At 37.7% G+C, this 16,944-nt stretch overlaps 1 pseudogene across 1 annotated transcript in view; it reads left to right on the forward strand.

Moving 5' to 3' along the window:
* The first annotated feature begins 1,117 nt into the window (after window positions 1–1,117).
* The window catches only part of LOC306644948 (ER lumen protein-retaining receptor 1-like), a 62,653-nt pseudogene continuing 46,826 nt past the window's right edge, over window positions 1,118–16,944 (forward strand). Inside the window, exon 1 of the transcript in view lies at window positions 1,118–1,142. The product of the transcript in view is annotated as an ER lumen protein-retaining receptor 1-like (transcript). The remainder of the gene's footprint in view (window positions 1,143–16,944) is intronic.

Genomic DNA, 16,944 nt, shown 5'->3' on the forward strand with positions numbered 1-16,944 from the left:
ACCACTGATCTCTGGTGGTTCTTTCATACTTTCCTATGCTGACACTTTCCTTTCCCCCGTGGTGTCCCCTCATAGCCCTTCATACTCATTTCTTTCACTCAAAGTGCCAGAGTAACCCAAATAGTTAAACCTCAGGTTTCTTTCTTTCTTTTTTTTTTTTTTTTTCTTTTTAGCATTTTTTTTTTTTTTTAGTTGTTAGACCTCTTTTGTTTTTTGTTTTTTTCATTTTTATTTACATACAGTGCTGAGAATTGAACCCAGTGCCTTACACATGCTAGGTAGGCACTCGACCACTGAGCCACAACCCCAGTCCCTCAGTTTTCTTTTTAATATGATCTTCTTCAGTGCTGAGCCACCCTAACTGTAAAATGAACTGTCCATTTCTATTTTCCCCAGATTCTAATCCCTTAGCTTATATTGTCTAAATGAATCTTGCTAATTGAATGTTCAACAAATAGCTTTTTCTTCAACTTAACCTGACACTGAAACCATCAATAACCATTCCAAATTTCTTTTCTCAACTTTCCTTTTTCCATCTTTACTGTTCAGCCATTCACTCAAAGGCAAACCTTGTACTCAACTTTGAATCATCTTTTCACTCAATCTCACAGAAGTTCCTTCAATTAATTCCTCACATCTACTCACACTTTATTCATATGACCCCTATTCTTTCAGGTTAACTATTACAACAGTGTTTCAGTTATAATCCTAATAGCCACCTTCTACCCATATTCTAATTCATTTGCTGCCAGATTTTACTTCTTTAAATTTTGATTTTATTATATGTCCCTCCTCTGCTTAATAAGCAGGTAAATAATCTTCAATCTTGCCTTGTTTTCTACCACATCAAGGTTAAATGTAATGTCTGCTTTCCAGAGCTCACCTTTTTTTTCATCTCCCACACCTAGTGCTGTGCCTGGTACTTAACAGTTGTTCATTAAGTTTATGTTGAAGGAATGAATGACTCACCCTTTTACACAAAGTTTCCCCCCATCCCAGCATGAACCCACTGCTGTAGTTCAATAGGCTTTCTTGCAAACATACATAATCACTTTTACATTTTTCTCTTGAGTCTGGATGCACTTCTTCCTCTTTATCTGTTCTTATCTGTGCCAACATGCACACAGTACCTACTTCCACAGGTGAGTTAAAGCCATTCACAGAATGAGGCACAACCACGGTATCACACTTAAAATTATAGGTAAATTTTACTGAGTATCTACTATATATCAAGTGCTTTATCATTTTCTTAACATGGATTATTGAATCTTTCCAACAAACTGTAGAATTAGGCATTATCATCACTATTATAAGGATAGGAAAGGGATTCTGAAACTTTATCTTACCCAAGGACACCTAGCATGTAAGTGTTAAAGCAGGTGTCCTTTCCCAATCTATCCTCCATCCCACCTTTCAAGGATCTGACCAGATTTCCCATCCTTCATGGGGCCTGCCTTCATTTCTGTGGTTCTTTTTCTCCTCTGAGCTCCTACCATATTTATAGCTTGGATCCTTGATTCATCACCTGAACACACTCTGTGATTATTTTGTGTGTGTCAGTCTTTTCTCTGTAATGAGAAAGTGAGCTCTCTGAGGACGGAGGCCCCATGGATGGCACATTTCTCAACTCCCCGCCATCCCTGATATAATTGCAGACACATAAACAAAGAAAAGGGATTAATGAAATAGTTTATGAAAACACTTTTGCTCTTAGGCATGAAATAATTTCACGTAAAAAGCGTCTGTGTAGGAACTAAAGTCCCTTCATCACAGATTCCAAGGTTATTTATTCTTATATAGTGATTCCAGTTTACCTGGTCATCTGCAACTAAGGCCAGGTGTCTGTCTGTCTCAGTTGCATTCTGCTTTGATATGTTAACTTATTGCTTCACCCACGTAGTTGTCTTTGCCTCTCAAGTAGAAAGGGACTTTGTTAAAGTCCTATTTCATTTGAGTTATGTGTATGATTGCAATATAATTGTGTCAAATAAAGCCCCTGTTGGACTGGGGTTGTGGTTCAGTGGTAGAGAGCTTGCCTAGCACATGTGAGGCATTGGGTTCCATCCTCAGCACCACATGAAAGAAAGAAAGGAAGGAAGGAAGGAAGGAAGAAAGAAAGGAAGGAAGGAAGGAAGGAAGGTAGGTATTGTGTCCATCTACAACTGAAAATATTTTTTAAAAAATTCAAAATAAAGCCACCCTTGTGTATTTTTTTCATCTTCTGTATTATCTCAGACCAAGTCACCTCTTCTACCCAGAAAATATGTATCACATTTATGTTGCATATGCTTCATGCTCAGGCTGATGGTTGTTGTGGTTTAGGTGTGAGGTGTTCCTCAGAAGCTCATGTGTAAGACAATACAATAATGTTCAGAGGTGAAACAATAGGTTACAAGAGCTGTCATCTAATTTGTGGAGTAATTCACTGGTATGAATTTAACTGGGTGGTAACTGTAGACAGATAGGGGTGAGTAGAGAAGCAGGTCATCAGGGATGTGCCATTGCGGTTTGTATTTTGTCTCTGGTGAGTAGAGCTCTCTCTCTGCTTCTTGGCTAGAGTCTCTGGAGATGCTTCCCTCCTCCATACCCTTTGCTATGATTTTGTGCCTCACCTCCAGCCCAGAGCTACAGAGTTGGCCAACCATGTACTGAACCTCAAACCATGTGCCAAAATAAACTTTTCAACCTCTAAGTTCTTGTCAGGTCTTTTGGTCACCGTGACGAAAAACTGACTGAAAGAGTGATGTAGCTTAGTGGTAGGGTGTTTGCTTAGTGTACACCAGGCCCTGGGTTTGTTCCCCAACTGCAAAAAGAAGAAAAAAAAAACATAATTCATGGTCTATACATACATATATCTACAACTCTTGCCCTGAAAATGTTTAGAAAGTGTATTTGATGAGTAAATCCTAAAGCTCTCACTCTTATCCGTAGCTTATGACTAAATTATCATTTGCATTACCTTCTAGTTTGCCTATAGTAGCATAGGCATTTACTATTTTGCTGAATTTATGCTCTTCATTTTTAGGAACCATAACTCATTTTTTCTAAAAATTTCAGGGGTCTCATTCATTATCCTATGTCCCCAAATTACCAAACTTAAACACTTTAAAACAAAGTTTGCATTGTAACAAAACAAACCTCAGAAGAAGAAATCTATACAAGTCCATCAGTCAAGTATGAGACTGATGGCCACTTTGATAAAGCCAATGAAGTTAGAATGCTGTAGGGCTTTAGGCAAACTATAAAAAAAGCTGAAGGTTGAATTTAAAATGCATTTTGCCTAGGGAGGATCCCATTTACCTCAGTCTAAGCTACTAGATGATGGGGGGGAACCAAAAAATAGGAGCTAACGCTTAACAAATACATGCATGCTTGCCTTGTAAGCATAAGGCCCTGGGTTCAATCCCCAGCACCCCAAAAAAAAAAAAAAAATACATGCAAAACACTTTACACAAAGTATCTCATTTTATTTTCTCAACAACCCATGAGGTAGTTATTATTTCCGTTTTATAGATGAAAAAATTAGAGCTGAGAGAATTTAAATACCTTTACAAAGCCCACAAAGCACAAACATAGATAACCTAAAATTATAGCACAAGTTACCAATTCTTATGTCAATTCTTTGTCCTTTAATGGTCAAATGAGCTAGTCGACCATATGGTCTCATGCCCTCTGACTCATATTACCAAAGACTTTAGGGAAGCCCCAGTCACTTAGTTATAGAGCATTATACACCTAACCAGCAGATAGGCCTGAGCATTTGTTTGGCTTTCTATCTACTTTACATGAATTAACTGCACTGTGTGATTTTCTAAATGTAGCTTTATATGATAGTATTTTATTTTCTTTTCTAGATTTATGCAAGAGAAATCTTGAATTTATCCACATTTTAGAAGTAGTTTAAAACTTTTCCCTACCAAAGATTTTAGTACAACAAGCATTGACAGTGTTATTATTTATGATTTTTTTTTTTTTTTTTTTTGAAAAGTTCCTTTTGGCATGGCAGGCAAAAGAAATCTGGAGGCTTTGTGTGATTGCTGTTCACACTTGGTAATGAGTAAATTCTGTTGGCTCCTTTGGAGAAATCAGAAGGGAGTCACTGGTTTACTAGAGATGTGGCTTGAAAACACCAAGCCAGCTCATCAGTGCTGCTGATCTCGTGCCCTTCCTCTGGCAAACCATGTGTCGGATGTGGTAGGAAAAAAAAATCTCCCTTTCAGCAGCAGAATGTGTGCAAGTTACACCCTGAATTATCCCATGATGACCTTGCAAATGCAACACATGCCCTTGTGACCACAAAGCCCCACAACTGTAATTTCCTCTGCTTTTCATCAGACTCTTCTGCCAGCAGCAGGCATAGAAAGCATGCTAGGGTACAATGGCTCCCTAACAACCTGGACACCTGCCCTCCATCCTTTAATACCTGCATGTAAAAGATTGTCCAGTAGGAAATTGACCCCACTGGTTATGCAAACTCTGAGTTCATCTTCCTGAATGAACTTATGAAGCCAGCGGACATTTGGGGGATATTATCTAATGCACTTGCTGAAGTCATTCCAAAGATCTTTATTAGGCAATTTCTTAGAGCACTCTATGGGTTGAAGAGGCATTTCCCTCAGTGACATCACTGAGGCTGTTTCATTTATGTAACACATATATATTTAACACTTACTAGATACCAGGTACTGCTCTGGGTGCTGGAGATAAAACCCTGACTAAGGTAGACAAGGCCAACATTGACCCTGAACTTACTATCTCAGAGACAGCCAATTAATAAGTTAACAAATTAGATAAATGCTTTAATGAATTTAAAATAGGGTCTGTGATCCAGTGTCTGCACCAGGTGCTGTTGGTGTCAGATAACCATGGAGAAAAGATTCTATAATCATGTGTCACTTAATGATGGGGACAAGTTCTGAGAAATGTTCTACAAAAACACCAAGATACCTATAGTTCAAGATGAGATCAGATTCATCAAATAGAGAGTCCTCTGTTGAATTGGGGCGACATTAGAACCTTGGGTACATGTGGGAATCTTCAGTGATTACCCTTCTTGTAAGATATACCTGAAGGCCAGAATTTCCAGTCATTGTTATTTCTGATACCCAGTTCTATAGTTTGAGCACCATATCACCTTCCTTTTATTACTGGTGTCATTCTAAATTTTAGCATTTTCTAAGAATGCAAATGACAATGTGTTTTTTAAAAACTTTGTGCTGGCTTATCATTTTGTTTGCTTTGCACTCAGAGTAAGAGATGGACATGCAGGACATACAAAGTAGTTCGACATTTAAAATAAATATACCAAAACCCTGTTAAGTATTTGCTAACCACATGTTTTCTAAACCATATTCAGAAATGCTCACTCAAAGTGCTGGGACATGATTGGTCCTTATTCTGACTCTCTGAATGGCTTTCTGGAACCCTCCCTCTATGCCTTCATCCTCCCAGAGCTAATGGGTATCCCCTCCAAGGAACGCTGTGTGGCCTCATCAGCAAAAAGACGACATACCTGTGGTTTGGTACAGGGTGAACTGGGCCAGGAATCTGGGGAACAAGGCTTTATTCCCATCATTGCCAGTCACTCTGGGATCTTGAGCTAATCAAATCCTCTCTGTGCTTTAATTTATACCCATGCAAAATGGAAAACATAATACTGTAACAGTGCTCTGAACACGCGCAGCCAAATAAGATGGGAACAAAATGTTTAGGGTATTTGATTTGCTTTAAGCTCAAAGACATGACCTGGAAATTTCTGGTCACAGAGACAAGGAACTCTTAAGGGAGCCTAACATTAAATAGGATAGGAAGATTTTAATCCTAGACTATTTTGGATATTAGCATTTTGATCTGGCCATTCTCTCTCTTCCTTTGGAGAGTTGTGATGAAAAGTGATGAGAAAACTAATCGAAGACTAGATTGCATGAATACCCCATGCAAAGAGGCTTAACATTGACCTATCCATGTCTACAATATCATTTTAAAATGTAACAATCTGCTTTTGCTTAGTCTCTCTTTTAACTAGCTGGGCCCCAGAATGAAAGCTTCCATTTCGAGGAAGTTTATCAAATCCTGACTTTAATCAGGTCATCCTTCTCCCCACTGAGGAGCAATTATAATGTGGTTGTTTAAGGTAGATTAGGAAGATAAGCAGAGTGAGGTGGGGCAAGAGAAGTGCCATCAGTAAAACCTAAATAAAAATCTGTAGCAAGTCCAGAGAAATGAAATTGTTCTTGTGGCTGAGAAAAAGTAGGGAGTGGTATTTTAGATGGGCTTGGAAAGATTCCAACTGAGAACACAATTCCAGGTAGAGGAAAATGGTATGCAAAGAAAAGGTCCAGGAAGCGAGAAATATTTGTGTTGGGAGCAAGACAAATAGTAGATGGTAAGAACAGTTGTTTTCAAACATGGCTGCACTACAGAATTAACTGGAGAGATTTACTAAAAACACAAACATGGGTTTCTGGGATGCTTCACAGACCTTGTAAGTGAGAATTTTTCAAAGGTGGAGATCTAGAATATGTTGTTGTTATTGTTAATTTCAGTTCTTCAGGTGATTTTCATGTTTCACTGGAGTAGGTTTTGCTAAAGTCTGAAGAAATGTGCCATATTTGGCTATGCTATAGAATCATGTTTTCAAACTTTATGTTTGAAAATCACCTTAGTGAGTTCCATCACATAGTAATTTATTTTGATTTTAAAGTATTAAAGTGCAGTTGTAGTCTGGGGGCGTAGCTCAGTGTTAAAGCACTTGCCTAGCAGATGTAAGGCTCAGGGTTCAATGCCCAGCACCACAATCAATCAATCAATCAATCAATAAAAATGATATAATCACACTGGATGGACAGTGTGATTATAGCACAACACTGTGAATGTACTTACAGCCTTTTTTTAAGTTGCTAAGGCTGACCTTGAACTTGTGATCCTCCTGCCTCAATCTCCCAAGCCACTGGGATTACAGAGTTTTAAAAATCATATTGGGATCCCAATTCTCATACGCTAGGGTGGTTATAATCAAAGAAACAGATAATAACAAGTGCTGACAAGGACATGGAGAAATCAGAACCTTATATACTGCTCATGAATGGTGAAGTCACTTGAAAATAGTTTTGCCAGTTTTTCAAAAAGGTTAACATAGAATTCATTCTTAGATATATTATACCCAAGAGAATTAAAGAATGTATCCATAAAAAAGCTTATATGAGAATATTCATATCAGCATTATTTCTAATATCCCAAAGTGGGAACAATCCCAATGTCCATCAACTCATTTGATGAATGGAAAAATAAAATGTGCTATCTGCATACAATGAAATATTATTCAATAGCCATAGAAAGGAATGAAATTACTGATCCATGGATAAACCTTAAAATTATCATGCTAGGGCTGGGGATATAGCTCGATTGGTAGAATGCTTGCCTTGCAAGCACAAAACCCTGAGTTCAAATCCCCAGCACCACAAAAAAAAAAAAAAAAAAAAAAATTATCATGCTAACTGAAAGAAACTAGACACAAAAGATGACATATTATGTGACTATATTTATATGAAATGTCCAAAATAAGCTAATTCAGAGAGACAGAAAGTACATTACTGGTTGCCAGGAGCTGGGGGGAGAGGGGAAGGCAAGTCACTACTAAGGATATGAGATTACTTCAGGTGGGGGTGATGAAAATGTTCTTGAAATTGACAGTGGTGGTGGTTGCACAACATTGTGAATATACTAAAACCCACTGGGTTGTACACTTTAAAGGGATGATTTCTATGGTATGTGAATTTACCTCAATTTAAAACTGGACTAGCCAGGCATGGTGGCACACTTCTATAATCCCAGCAGCATTAGAGGCTGAGGCAGGAGAATTGTAGATTCAAAACCAGCCTCAGCAATTTAGTGGACCTAAGCAACTAAGTGAGACCCTATCTCAAAATAAAAAATAAGAAAAGAGTTGGGGATGTGACCCAGGGGTTAAGCGTCCTTGGGTTCAACTCCTGGTACCAAAAAAATAAAATAAAAACCATGCTTGGGGCCAGGTGCAGTGGTGCATGCTTATACTTCCAGGTAATGGAGAGGTGAGGCAAAAGAATCACAAGTTCAAAACCATCCTGAACTACTTAACCACATGCGATATCAAACTAAAGGGTTGAGGATGTAGGTCAGTGGCAAGGCATGTGCTAGGCCCTGGGTTCAATTCCCAGCACAAAAAATAAAGGGAGGGAGGGAGGGAGGAAGGAAGGAAGGAAGGAAGGAAGTGAAGGAAGGAAGGAAGGAAGGGTAGATAGGAATCAGATTATTTGGGTTCAAAGTCTGGCTGGATGACTAACAGCAGTGCGGTCAAGTGGTGTGCTACAGAAAAGATTACTTCTCTGTTCCATAGATTCCTCATCTGAAAAATGTTGACAACAATAATGCCTATCTCGTAGGGTTGTTGTAAGAATTAGTGAATAAATCCAAGAAAACAGTTCAGCACTGTGTACAACACATAGTAAACATTCATAATGATAGCTAGTATTCTTATTAGATGCTCTTTCAAATAATGTCAAAAGTCTTGAAAGATAATACTGCATGCATTAGGAAGTCATGAGGCAGAATTTTAGCAGAAAGGAAGGGAAGAAGTTGTAAATAAGAGGAGGTGGTTGGTCAATCAACCTCTTCAAAGTAACATTCTTTTTGGCCCCCTAACCTGCTTTTTTCTTCCTAATAGTACCTATGATCCCTGACATTTAATGTTTATTTATGTATCTCTCCCCAGGAGGGTGTTGTTCAGTGCTCTTGTTGGCACTTCAAAAACAATGCCTGGCCCATAATAGCTGCTCAATAGTTGAGTGTTCAGAATGAAATAAAGAGAGGAGACAATTGCATGACCAATGTTGAATTGATGTGAGCTTAAATTCCTGTTCAAATGTGGTATGGGTTGCTCACCATCAACAATTCCAAAGCTAAGCCTAGGAAGCTGGAGCCTCACCAGTTGATCCAGAGCTTTCCTATGGACTAAAGTATGTCCCCCAAATTCCTAAGTGGGAGCCCTAACTGCCAATGCAATGGTATTTGGCGATGGGGACCTTTGAGCAGTCATTAGGGTTGGGTGAGGTCATGAAGAGGGAACTTCTCAGATGGAATTAGTGCCTTTATAAAAGGAAAAGAGACTAGAGTTTATTGTTTCTCCATCAGGTGAAGGCACAAGGAGAAGGCAGCTGTCTACAAGTCCAGGAGCAGGTATTCACCACTAACTGAATCGTCATCTTTATCCTGGAATTTTCCATCTTCAAAATTATGAAAAATAAATGACTCTTGTTTAACCACTCAGTCTGTTTTGTTTTTGTTTTGTTTTGTTAAAACAGCCCATGCTGAAGAATACAGTGAGGGGTGGACTGGGGTTGAAAATGCTTTCTAAATTCCTGCAAGTACTTCCAGATTAAAGGAGGGAGTGATAAAGCTTTTTGTGTTCCTGATTCACACCCCCTGCACCAACCCCAGAGGATGGAAATGCAGAAACCTTCAGATTTTGCCCTCTTGCCTAAGATTGGATCTGCTATTTTACATAACAAATATTTTTTCTTTTGCTGTACCTGAGCAGGTTAGCTTCTGGCACATGTTACAACTGCTTCATTTAACCACTGGAAATTCTGATTCTGAGCTAGAGACCTGGTTCCAGATACTATTCGGATTCTTATTTGTCCTGTGACACTAGACAAGTTACATAGGACATTTGAGTCTTGAGGTTGTCACCCAGGAACTTATGATAATAAAACAGTCCACTGCTGTGTGAATTCAGAGTATGTTAAAATATTTTTCCTTCTGTAAGCATAATAGAAAAGCAGCTTATATTAATAATTACTAACTGCCATTTTACTAATACCTGCCCAAGTGAGTGGGGAGCAGACACACTTGAACACTGCTGTGAGAAGTGTGAATTGGTCAAGCTGCTAAAGAAGTGATTTGGTTGCATTATAAGAATTATGAATTCATCTATCCTTTGAATCTCCAGAATATTTTGAGTGTATTTCCATTTGAGGAAAGTGATCTAGTCATTTATTGTAGCTTTGTTTTTAATGGCCGAAGTTAGGAAACAATGCAAATGTCAATTCAATGCTGGTTAAATAAGTTAGGATATGTGGAGTATCGGAAAATACTATGTAACACTAAAAAATAATGAAAAATCTCTACTGAAATTGAGTAAGATATAGTAAAGAAAAGAAGCAAAGTAAAAAACAGCATATAGAGTATACTGCCTTTTGTGTATTGGCATATACATGGGTAAAATATCTCTAAGAGAACACAGAGGAAATTGATACCTCTAATTGTCAGAGAGTGAGAAATGAGTGAGAGCAAGACTCTTGACTGGATACATCCCTTTGTAGCTTTTGAGTTTCAAAACCTGGCATGAATAACCTATTCTGAAAAGTTTAAATCATAAATAAATTACATAGTCATCATAATTCTGAAGACTTGTTTCCAGAGGACCTATAAATAAAATACAGTGTTTTAATGTATGAACAGTGCTCAATTACAGAAATAAAAATAAATTTAGTCTACATACAGAGCACATCTAACTTGCCATATGATTAATGGCTTATTTTCTTAAATAGTATCATATTATTTTAGAACCCATTATTTTTGTTAGAAAATGTTCTTTAGGGGCTGGAGATGTGGCTCTATTGTGGAATGCTTGCCTAGCATGCTCAAGGCCCTGAGTTCAATCCCCAGCACCACCAAAAAAGGAAAAAAAAATTCTTTAAAAGTTTAAAGAAGGGATGGGGTTGTGGCTCAGAGATGGAGCACTTGCCTGGAATGTGGGAGGCACTGGGTTCAATTCTCAGCACCGCATTTAAATTAATAAACTAAAGTCCATTGCCAACTAAAAAAAATTTTAAAAAAAGTTTAAAGAAGACAATGCCTTCAGGCTCAAAAAATTAAAAGCAACTGAAGATAAATGGACTTTAACACTAAGAAACTCAAAGTTAATTAGCTCTTCTTTGTTTCCGAGGATCTACAGTGATCTCCCTCTAGCAATCCTCTAAGCAGAAGTAGCAATCCACTCTTGTTAAACTAAATATTAAATCAAATAGCTGGCCACTGTATTCAGAACAAACACTTTGACAAGAAAATCATACAAGTACTTCAACACTTAAACTGACAAAAGAAAGGGACCTATGTAAACTTCAGGTTTGAGAAAAGCTGGGTTTTGACCCAATTTTTTAATCACCAAAATAATAGAATAGGAATTTTGAAGTATAGAAATAGCTCTTGTGAAGGACTAATTTTTATTATATAAAATATATATTTTATATCCTTATAGGATGGTACATTGCAAAACATGGCATAAATCCCACCTATCTTGCTAAGTGTGCACCTTTGTCATGTGATTTTGCTACATCTTTCATCAAGAGGTGTAGTGTGTCTCTCCCAACCCTGCAAATCTGGGCTGGCCTTAGGTCATGTTTTGATCAGCAGAAAGGGGCAGACATGATGTTATGCAATTTCCGAGGCTAGACCCCAATAGGTCTTGCAGCTTCCTCTTTCACGCTCTTGGAGCATTGTCTGAGAACACATAATGGAGCTGATTTTGCCTACTGGAGGATGAGAGGCCACCTGGAAGAGGAACAAGGGGTCAGTCCACAGCCAGCACCAACTGCCACTTATGTGAGTGAGGCTCGGTCTTCCAACCCAATGACTTTCCAGCAGGATGACCCTCTGGCATAAGTAAGCCTGAGTAAACCCAGTCAGCAAACAGCCCAGCCAACCCACAGAATTGTGGGGATTAATAAATTGCTATTTTATGCCACTTTTTCAGAATTGTAGGTTGCCAGTAAAAGCTAACTCAATTAGTAAGGTATTTTATCTTGATCTAGCACAAACTATAATCTATGCCAGCGTAGTTTCCTTGTTTATTTTATACCATTGCTGGTATCCCTACCACTGTGCCTATTATAGTCCACCACACACACTGTAGGCACTCAATAAATACTCGTTAACTAGCCCCAACACACATATTAGCCTTTGGGTATATTTATATTTCTAAATGTACTAATTTACTAATTTGCAAACTGTTGAAAATCAACATAATTATCATCAACAATTTGTATTGCTCTCATATCACAAGTGAAACAATAGAACATATAATTGGGATATTGCTCCCTGGTTGCGGTGGATTATAACAACTGTCATAATAATGCTGGTAAGATTATACAGTGAGCTAGCCCTCAAATGTAGCTTAATAAATGAACCGGTGGACTTCCATAAGTGAAAACCTTAGATGATTTTTTAAATTGCCACTAATATTGTACTGGGTAGGGTCATAATAAACAGATCAATGAATCTTGGCAATGGACCAGACATCTTTCTACTGATAAACTAATAATGCCTTGCAACTTGTTTACATAGCTGTCTCCCTTAATGCCAAGATCACAAAAACTGATCCAAAATAGCAATAAATATGCTGCTTAAGAAAGAAAGCAAAAGCAAATGAGGAAAACTAGAAAATACCAATATAAAATCAGTTATCTCCATGATGAGGAGCTTCACAGATGCTAGTTCACTCTTGGAAGTTGGCTGTCATTCCCACTTTGTGTCAAATCAGAAGACATTTGGCACGCCACCAAATATTATTACATTAATGGAACACTAATGTATTTGACCAACAAAGTGTATACTAAAGCTAAAAACACACTAATCTGAATGACGAACTGTATATACGTATATTTATCCCAAGAGGCACTCAGATGTATTGCTTCTCTTTTTTTTATCCTTGGAATTTCAGAGAAATCAATCACAAGATTTTGAACAGGCCCGTGTGATCTGGGGAGTCAATAATGGGGAAGAAACTCAAAGGAGGCCTTCCATCCTAGTTATAGTGCTCACTACAGGATGCTGCTAGTAAGACAGTTCCTAAAGGACAGCTAAAGGGACAGAAGAAAGAGGGTCCACTGTCCCTCCAGCCCACCCATCCTAGGAAAAAAACAAAACAAAACTCAGTTTCCGAGTATGATGTGATAGGTATGTAGAAAACAGCAAATGTTCACAAGAAACTGAACTCATTTGTCAAAACTGGTTACCTCGTTTGGGAGATGTAGCTCAGTGGTGGAGTGCCTGCCTGGCAGGTGTGAGGAACTGGGTTCCATGCCAGTACTTCCAACAAAGCAAAAACAAACAAACAAAAAACTCGTTACCTGAAGGATGCAAGTTCTCTAAGGACTCACAGAACCTTCTGCCCATCTGACAGCTAAAGTATGTCCCCAGAAAACCTGTAATCCGTCATCCCTCACAACCAAATTTAAGGTGCGACCTGAGATGAACGGAAGAGTAATATTCCTCCAAGCCAGCTGTGTGAAGACCTCAGATGTGCGATGAAAAACTCCAGTTCTAACTCCAGTGCATCCAAACATACACATGGTGACATTGGCAATAGGTGAACCCTTCCATAGACCAACTTTTAACTACCCTCCAGCCCACTTCACAATTTCTCCTACCCCACCTGAACACTAGCCCCATTTAAGATGTTATACCAGGGCTGGGTATATAGCTCAGTTGGTAGAGTGCTTGCCTTGCATGCACAAGGCCCTGGGTTCAATCCCCAGCACCCCCCCCAAAAAAAAGATGTTATACCCACACACCATCTCTTTCTATCTCCTCGGGAAGAATCTCAAAACACACACTTGTACAATAAATGAGGCCACCTTAGCAAAGAAAATCTGGGACTGGATGAGTGAAGACATTATGAATTATATAAACTCCCCCCAAAATTTACATTTCTTACATTTTTAGTGTAATGATCTGGAATGTGCTGGGAACTGCCTTTGACTACAGAAAGTATGGTTATCTGATCTTTTAATTTTTAAACTTCTTTTAAAAATGAAAGAGCAAATATTCCCAGTGTATTAAGGTGAAAACATTATAGAATTGTATAACATAGAACATAAGTCACATTATTTCTACTCCATACTAGCCTCCGGTTGATATTTTGGTGTATATTCCTGACTCTGGAAAATAATACAAAGTAGGACCTAATTGATTGGAACTCACTAGAAGCTTTGAGAAAGAAGTACAGGACCACCCCCCCCACCCTATGCCCATTCAAATTCTGTTTTAGGAGAGAGAAGCAGAAAAGAATCTGGATAAAAACTGTTCATATTGAGTAACAGACACCTAGCATGGTAACTAGGTGTCTTTCCCTTGAGGAAAGAAAACAATCCATCAGGTAAATAGATACCATATCTATTCCTTCTGATGCATGTGTCAGTAACTGATTTCTACCCAAAGTTCCAGCTGAAGCCTCTATTTCTTCCATGAAGTTTTTGCATCATACCACTCATTTTAACCTGTAGAGAAACTAACATATTTCTTTACACACATTGATGCTCAAATATTTGTCGTATGAATAAAGGAATGACAAAAATCCTTCATTAGGAGCAGAAAATGTGGCTTAAGATGAAACTAATAAAACATCAGATTCAGGGTTAAAAATCTGCAACAGTGCATTATGTGTATAAAATAGTGGAGTCTTCCATCAAGAGAGACTTACATTTGAAGTAAAGATCACTTAGTGATACCTAGAGAAATTCCTATCAGCTTGTTTTACTACAACAGAAATTAAAATTATTTATTAAATGTCTGTTGAGAGATTGCAGAGTGTAGGCAATGTACCTTTTCAGCTTTAAGTCTCTCAGCAACCTAGAACATAAGTGACTCTCAATAAATGTTGGCTGAATTATTGAGAGACCAAAGAAAGACTCCGATGAAATGAATGTCTGGGATCAACTGAGAAATTCTTTACATATTATGCAGAGTAATGCATATTTCAATATTCCAGAATATACTCTATTTATACTATAGAGTATAAATTAATTTGGGATGTATGGTCAGTGTCTGGGAGAAAAAAATTAAAAGTAATTGTTATTTTAATTAATTCTTGGTGAAATATGTTCTTTTAAAATAGCTACTAAATTCCCCTTTTTTTTTTTTTTGCGGTACTGGGGATCAAACTCAGGGCCTTGTGCTTGTGAGGCAAGCACTCTACCAGCTGAGCTATCTCCCCAGCCCTCATTTTATTCTTGTAATAGAATTTGTGAAGGAATAAAATGAAGAACAAAAATGATCCTTTTTGCAAAGTAGGTTATTTAAAAATTGAAACTCAATTTTTTTGTTAAAATGTCATTTGGACTTTTAAAAATCTCTTTCATTTGTTCTTTTTAGAAGAAAAATACTAAAACCAAGAGAGTTTAGCATGACTTAGTGTCATTATCATTTGAACCCTTTGGGGGAAAAATATCAACAAAGTTAACTTTATGTTCTCTTAAACTGCAGAAAAATAAAATTTAAAGACATATATCTTTCCAACAATATAACTTATTTCCTTATACTTTTACAATATTTATGAACTTTAGCATCATAGCATCAGTGAAATACTTCTTTACAAGAGCAATTTAAATGTTTCCTTATGTTAACAAGTCATTTCTCAGAATTAAAGACAGTGTTGGAGCATTGAATGCCTACTAAATGCTATTTCTGAGACAAACACAAGCATACTGGAGCCAAGATCCATTCCAACCAGAGAGATAAAGGAAGACACACAAAAGGAGTCATGAAACCTCACAGTAAATCAGCAATGGATGTGAGTAAATAACTGTTTTCCTGAAAAGACAGGTCACACAGACACAATCTTGATTCAAATTCAGATTCTTCTCCCATAAAATAGTTCTGTAAGCTCTGCAATGCAGAACCATGGTCAGGAAAATGACTTTAAGAACATCAGCTTTGGTGGGACTGCAAATTGGTGCAACCACTCTGGAAAGCAGTATGAAGATTCCTCAGAAAACTTGAATGGAACCACTATTTGACCCAGCTATCCCACTCCCTGATTTATACCCAAAAAACTTAAAATCAGCATACTACTGTGATGTTGATCCATAATGGGGAGGTAGGTAGGGGAGAAAGGAGGAACTTTGGATTGGGCAGAGGGGAGTGAGGGGAGAGCAGGGAGTGTGGGGATGGGAAGGATTGTGGACTGAGACTGACATTATTACCATATGTACACGTATAATTACATGGACCAGTGTGACTCTGTACCATGTACAGCCAGAGGAGTGAGAAGTTGTGCTCCATTTGTGTACAATGTGTCAAAATGCATTCTACTGTCATGCATAACTAATTAGAACAAAATTTAAAAAAAAGAGAGAGAGAGAAAGGGAAGGATATGAGACACAGAGAATCTTGAAATACATAAAAATACTAATACATTTGGAAAAGTATTTCATATGCTATGCAAATGGACACAATAATATTTAAGAAATAAGGTCAGAAAAATCTGGTTGCATTTAAGAAATAAGGTTAGAAAAGTTTGGTTGCATTTATAACCTAAAAAAACAAAAACAAAAAAGCACAGCTTCCTGAGGTTGAAATTATTACATTAAGAAAGGAAGTATCCAATAAAACTGGCTAACATACACTGAATACCGTGTGTTCCAAGGACAGTGCTATTGACATTTCACATAATATCCATAATATAATATCCATTTTCAGAAGAAGATGTTGAACTCACAGACGTTGACTATTGTTTTGAGAGCACACATTTATTAGGTAGGCTGAGTGGAGATCCCCTAGATCTGGCTGAATCTAGAATGTGTCTTTAAGTACCATGTTTTACTGCCATTTCCCATCTAATAGAAGAAATAAGTATCACACAAATATTAATCTATCAGAAGAAACAGAAAATACCACAAAAGATGTTAGCAAGGGAAGAATGGAAGAATGGAGATATTAGTTCTAACAAGAGGTTCTTCATGAGAAGGTTCCCAAGAAGAACTGAATGTAGAGAAAATTGAAAGATATGGGGTTTTTTCAGAGACTCAAAGAAGTCCTTTTCGGCTGAGTGCAGAAGTTTCTTGGAAGACTGAGATGGAAGGATCATTTGAGCCCAAGAGTTTGAGACCAGCCTAGGCAACACAGTGA

The sequence above is a fragment of the Sciurus vulgaris genome (genome assembly GCF_902686455.1).
Source record: "Sciurus vulgaris genome assembly, chromosome: 15".
Classification (NCBI taxonomy): domain Eukaryota; kingdom Metazoa; phylum Chordata; class Mammalia; order Rodentia; family Sciuridae; genus Sciurus; species Sciurus vulgaris.